The 6,945-nt window shown below is 37.7% G+C and overlaps 1 long non-coding RNA gene across 1 annotated transcript; it reads left to right on the top strand.

Moving 5' to 3' along the window:
• Positions 1–937: 937 nt before the first annotated feature.
• LOC147916115 (uncharacterized) lies at positions 938–2,228 on the top strand. The gene is made up of 3 exons (XR_015553356.1): positions 938–1,298; positions 1,577–1,637; positions 1,933–2,228. It is a non-coding gene; the product is annotated as an uncharacterized LOC147916115 (long non-coding RNA).
• The last annotated feature ends 4,717 nt before the right edge of the window (positions 2,229–6,945 follow it).

Below are 6,945 nucleotides of genomic sequence, written 5' to 3'. Positions count from 1 at the left end.
TTAGCAAAGGGATTATAAGTTCTTCATTTGCAGAGTTCTTTCATATTTGAGAATGCCGCCTGTTGCCTTTATACTTGAACACTTGGCTGGGTGTCCTATTCTTGGTTACACATGCTGCTCCTTAATATGTTATAGACATTGTTCTGTCAACTTCTGCAGTTAAATATTGCTGTGAAAAAGCAAGGCCAGCCTGACTTCCCCCACTGTGGGTAACTTTTTCTGCCTAAATGCCTGGATGATTTTTTTTCTTTGCCTTCCAAGTCCTATCACTTACTTTAGCTGTGCCTTGATATTGATGATAATAATAGCCAATTACTATAGCTAGGCCCTATTTTACTAAATGCTTCATGTATATTAATATAGTGCATATAAAATATATTACAGCACAGATGAATAACTGTGTGACTTGCAAAGCTTAACATATTTACGATTGGACCCTTTACAGAAAAGTTTGAAGATCCCTGTTTTAAGTGATCAATTAGAGTTTTAACCATGTGGATTTTCTTTTCTCCTGTTTTTAACTTATTTACGATAGTCCTTTTCATTTAATTTTGTTTTTGCTATTTATCACTTTAGTTTGGGCTCTTGTTTTACGGATGTTGCATTCTTAGTACTTTTTTAATAATGCACTTTTTAACCGCTCTTGGTTTTAGTGCTATTTTTTTTTCTTCCAGATTGCCAGTCTCGAGTCTTACTTTGTCTTTGCATTCTGTGGTCTCTTCTCTTTCTCTCTTTCCTTCTGACTGTAGTGTATTTGCATCGTTCTCATGCTGTTTCTTTTCACTCTACCCATGTTTAACCTGCCGGTGCCACCCACATCTTTTCTTTATTCGTGATCTCCTCCCAGAACCAATCAGCCTTCCTTCTCTCAGCTACAATTTGCTGCTCAAGTGTTGCTTTCTACACATTCCTTGCAGTCTGAGGCCGTGGGGGTGGGAGGGGTGGAGAATTCTTGTAGGAATCTGAAGCCTTGAGTGTGCTCTGCAATTTTTTTTTTTAGATTTCATTAAATGTTCTGTACAAAGGCCTTCTCTGTCCAGAGCAGGGCACTTCCCATCCTGTGGACTTTAATGTGTTGACTCCTCCTCAGCACACCTGTTCTGGATAATGCTCTCCCTAACTTTGCTGAGTCCTATGGTGGGGTGTAGTGGCTTCCACTGATGCCTACTTTCCATCAGGAAGCTTCTCCCCACCCTGGAGGACATTAGTGGGACTCTTCCGAATGTTGCCGATTTACCTTTCTTCAGAACTACGTGGAGGTGTGAGTGGGATTAAGAGTCCATTATCTAATTTCTCAGGTAAGGCACCACGAACAATGCTTTAATGATCAAGCAGTGCTCTGAAATCTAATCATGAATTTGCATTATAACCGCAAGCAAATGGCTCTGACCCATAATTTTGAATTCTCTCTTTGGTTTGCCAGCAATTTTCTCTAGAGTGCGTTGCTTTCTACTTCACAGAGATCTTGGGTATAAACATGGATCTAAGAAAAGCGAAGCAAAACAAAAGACTCTCTTTGAAATGTATATCTTGTGTTGCATTTAAGACAGTCACTTACCCTATTTCAACCCTGTAGATCCTGGAGGAGATGAAGGAATGACCACCTATCAAAAAATAGCAAACACTGAAAAGTTTTGGTAAGTGGACTATAATTACCTCAGCTGCTCACTTCATTTTAAAAAACTGCTGTTAAGTAGCAATTAGGAAATACCTATTTTAGGAGTTACAGCCTTTATGTGGCTGCTCTTTCCATTCCTCTGCCCCATTCCAGGGAGAAGAGATGGTGTAAAGTAAATTCCATTGTCATCTCTTCCTCTTGGGAGCTAATGGTTGTGCTATTGTCACCGACTATGTGCCTTGAGAAACTCAAAGGTGGGTTTGGAAGCAATTAACTGTTTTTCCAAGTTGTTTCTTTTCCTTTTGTGTATTAAGGAGATGTAACCACCAGCCATCCTGAAACTGACCAAGCCTCACCGCAAGAGCTATGCCCATGACCTTTGCCTTATTTTTAATGCTAAGATCTCTCCAGGAGGAGCTTAGGCCTCACTAAATGGAAGCTTGTTCTCCCACTGAGCCTGTGCAAGCGAATACCTGCCTCTCCCTTTTGAATATTCATTCCCCAACCAAATAAAAGTTCCTGCTTCCCTTTGTTCGCGGATGCCGTGACTTTGGAAATGATTGCTCGTGGCCTCCTATTTGCTGCAAATACACTTTACTTTGTGAGACAACTTCCACTGGTGTAGAGTCTCATTTAACTCACCATGAGGCAAGCCCACTTGGTTCGGTATCACTATCTGTTAGTGTCAAGCAAAATGTGGATTGAAATAATCATGATCTTTACCTTGATCATTCCCAAACTCCTTATAGTCAGCTGTTTCCCAGGAGGAGCTGGGAAGATTGAGAGCACTACTTTAAATAAAAATCAGTTTTCAGTACCTCTTACAGATGAATATCCAGGTCCTCTGACTAGGTATTTGGGAATGGTCATTGTCATCTCCGCAAGTGCACTACTCTGCAGTCCTGGTGTTCACTTCTGCCCCAACTTGACTCAGAGCCAGCCTCAGAATCCAGAGAGCTGCCACCAGTCCCTCAGTGTCAGCACTTGAGCTGAAACTGATCTGCCATTCTTGGTAAGTGTAAATGAGTAATCCTAAAAATTAGAATGGATGAAATTAACATTAAAGCCCACTTTCTCACTTAATTCTGAAAGCGTTGTAGAATCTTGGACTGTTAGGTGTTCCTCATTCTGAGAACAAATTTTGATTGTTTCAGAGAAATACAGGAGTAACAGTGAATATTCAGTTACTCATTTACGTATTCATTCTCTCCACAAATATGCTTTGAGTGTCTACAAAATGCTGAGCAGTGTGATTCCTGCCGGAAAGGTACAATCTTTATCTTTGAAGGTTCTTGGTGTAGCAAGGGAGATGGATGTGCATGTGAGAATGTTGTCAGGGGCCCAACTGAGGCTTGTAGAACAGATTCAAGGAACCATCGATTGTGCCTCTTAGGGTTGGGGGTAAGGATTCACACAGCTCCAGGTTCTCCTGAACTGGGCACTAAAGCAGGTGTCAATATTATTATTGATTTGTGATTTAAAGATAACTTTAATATCTATCTTCTATTCTTAATGCTACTAGTTAAAATTCATCAAAAGTAGTAGCAAGAGAGCAGTTGAAGATAAATATCTTTGGGGACTTGCTGCGGCTATAAAGCCTCACTTAGAACCCTCCAGAGAACCTCCCTCATCTACATACAGCTGCCTTCCTCCCTGAGCAAGGCACAGAAGCACAGACCTCTCTCTCTCTTCTCAATTCTGCACATTTTTCATATCTGCTTTCCTGCTGTTGCTCAGTGAAAGTAAGTAGAGACTTCATCAGACTGGCTCAGGGGCTTTTGAAATTTTTTTGACCACAACCCATAAAAAAAATAAATTTAAAATTTCAAAACCCAGTATATATATATACATGATTAAAATAAAAATTTCATGAAACAATAATTGTCCCATGTGCAATGCATTTTAATAATTTCTATTTTTAAAAAAGTTGGTCATGACCAAAAAATTGATTTTATAACATACTATTGGGTAATTCAAATTTTGAATAACACTAGTCTGGACTATTTGGAAAGTAAATTCAGTGGAGAATATAAATCACAAGATACCTTTCTAAAACAAACAGAATTAATTTGGGAAGTATCAGTCTACTTATCAGGAATTGTTGTGCTTCTCCTGAACAACGCATCGTGAATTTGGCCACGTTTCTCTTTGTGTTAATACCAAGCTCAGGGCCAAATTTAGACTTCATAGCCTGCATTTTGTGTGTTAATTTCATCTCTGACTTCGTTTTATTTTTCTTCTTTTTTCCTGGAGTTCTGAAGTTGTTTTTTAAAAATCCTTTGTGTTACTTGTATTTTGTAAGATGCATTTACAGCTTTTGGATCAAGATGCAAATAAATAAATAAAATCAATATTGCTATTGCTGCTTTCAGCACAGACAAGTGAGCATTGAAAGTCTCTGAATTCTGTATTGTGCTTTGAATTGCTTTGTCTGAATTATGCGGAACGCTCCTTGCTTTTAATATGTTTGTACCATGATTCCTTTGTGACTAGTTCAGGCTCATGCACTTGAACTTCTTTAGTTACAGTGTGAACAGAAACTCATGAAAATGGCATAGAGAGCTTGGAAATCTGCACCTGTTTCCCTAGCTAATGCTGTGGAGAGGTAGCTCCATATTTCAACATGTTCCTGTGGAACACTGTGTTCCAATTACCTTCTATTGTAATTCACAGGTTGTTATGGTAGAGATTTTGACAAGAACAAAAGTCTCTAGAGAAACTTTGATGCATTTATACATTTTTTAAAAACGCTAAGCATGCTAATTACTTCAACGATGACATGTCAAGTGTATCCCTGAAAAGGGAGTTTAGGGTTTTGGAACATGGGTGGCACTGTGACTACCCAATGGAAGGGCAGATATTTGCTTACACACAATTACCTATTGTGTCCCTTGTGAAAACAGGCTTTACATAGCCTAGTGGAATAATTACTGAAGCTAGAGAAAGCCATTAATATCAAAGTACTGGCTCAGAGTAACTCACAGGCAGGAACAGGCACCAGCCCGTCTGGGAGTCTTTGGGGCTTCTGTGTTTCATCCATGTTGGTTGCCAAACATGCCACAGATGTTTTCCAAATGAACAGGTGCTTAAAACCAAAACATCATATAGGCTATGTTGGGTTTTACGTTGAACAATTCTCATCATATGTGTGGACGTCTGTACTGGTTTCAAACTTTTAAGCAGACTTTATAGGTTTTAAAGCATGAATACTGACAAACAATTCAACAGTAAACACTACATTCTGACGCCCATCACTGTGTTGATTGATTGCTTAAGAATTTTTCAGAAATATACATGTAAACGATTCACAGATTTCCCAGCAGATTATTGACTCCTAGACCTAACCACACAAATGCAGTGTGTTATTAAAGATCAAAGGAAACCTAGGAAATTTATCTGTGTTCTCTCATCTCTCATCTGCCACTGTTACTACCGTTATTATCATGAGCTCTTCTTGCAAAAAGAAAGGAGAGAAATCTAAGCAGCAGTAACAGAGGGATGAGGATTTATTTCTCTGTATTCTTTTTCTACTCCTCTGTCAAAAGCCTCCTAGTTCTCCATTGAGGTTTGCTAATCTTGTTCATTTCCTCTGCTTCTTCCTATGCCTAGAAGGAAGTAACTAGAAAAAACTTAACAAATATTTATTGACTACCTCCTGTGTGCCAGCCACTGTGCTAACCCTTGGGAAAGAGTCATGAACAAGCCAACATTAACATGTTCTTCTTGGCGCTTATAGTTTGCGAGGGGATGGTCATTAAATAGGGATTTACAAAGGGGATTTGTAGTTCAAAAGTTTATCATCTGGACTTTGTTCTTATCAACCCCAAGACACCAAAATGCTACAGTTTTCTGTTTTCTAAGTTGATATTTTCCAAGAGGTTCGATTTCTGATGAGTGGCATTTAAATTTCACGACTTGAAGAAATGTTTTAAACAGATGCATGAATAGTCTCCTGAAGAAGCTGTTGGGAAGCCACTCTAATGTATGCCACACATATATTCATATTTTCCTTCCAAATTCCTTACGAACCTTAGTCAGATTGTTTTTTTCGATATCTGGAAAGCAAATGAGGGTTAGTTAATTAGAATTCCACATAAAACCCCCACAGAGACCATGATGACAGTATTGCCTGCTTTTTGTTTCAGCCCAGTGGCTGATGGTCAAACAAAGTTTCTCCTACAAAGTTTCTCATATGTCCTGGATGGCTGGATGCCTTGGCAATTTTTTTTCCTGTAGAATACAACACTGTAGGAATAGCAACAGACATTAACGTACCTGAGAAGTGTCTTGTGGGACTATTGCATATAAAGGAGGAAAAAAAGGAGTATACATGTTTTTACAAAAGAATCATTTTCCTTTTAGCTAAGGATACACAATGAGCTGATTTAATTTTAATGACTTTTAGTCTGTCATTGTCCTCTCTTACTCTTGTATTTTCCAAATCAGCATTCCATTGTCTGTATGTAAGCCTGGAATGCTTTTCATATATTTTTAGAGCGTTATTTATCAGAGGGGTTCTTTTGTTTTGAAAACACCCCTTTGTCCTCTTTTTACCTAATGTAATGGCTTTTTAGGAGTCTCAAAGCAGCTATGGCTTCAACTACCTACCGTTTCTAATCAAAAAACTCAGAGTCTCAAAATAATATTTCATTGGTAGTCTGAGTTTATGCTGCAGTTTTATGAATTACAGTATATTTGGTATATTAAGAACAGTTTTTTATATACACAGATACTTTAAAAATATGTGATACTAAATAGTAATTAGCAGAATTGAAAACTCTTAATATTTTAATCGGATGTTTATTTCTTTATTTTGGGGGTCCTGAGTGGTGAAAATAGTAAGAAAGCTGTGATGCCATGATTTCCTCTTTACTTTTATTATGCTTATTTTTATCCACAGATCTTATAAAATGTGTTTTTTCATATAATATATATGTATATGTATGTGTCTATAGTATCCACAAACACCTCTCATGCATACACATATATTTACATAAGTTCCCTCTCTTTTATTATGTTTATTAAGAAGAATTAGTAATAATATTATAACAAAGCAGTTCAATCATGTGAAATCTCAGATACTGCTAAAATTGAAGAGCTAAGGAAAATATTTTTTTGCCTGTCTCTTTTGTGTATTGAAAAAGTGATTAACAGCACTGATGGTATTAAATAAGGGGCAAAATGTCAATATTTGGTCAGAAGAACAGTTGATTTAGAGGCAGATGACAACAGAGGTTTATTACAGAAATCAGAGCCTTTTATTTATAGATGTTTAAGACAGTGTTCATGATTTGCAGAAACAATTGTAAAGGAATGAAAAGGAACAG

The sequence above is a fragment of the Ceratotherium simum genome, chromosome 10, assembly GCF_057802395.1.
Source record: "Ceratotherium simum simum isolate JZ-2026a chromosome 10, ASM5780239v1, whole genome shotgun sequence".
NCBI lineage: Eukaryota > Metazoa > Chordata > Mammalia > Perissodactyla > Rhinocerotidae > Ceratotherium > Ceratotherium simum.
Note: the sequence above shows the minus strand (reverse complement) of the source record. Positions and strands in the feature narration are given on the sequence as shown.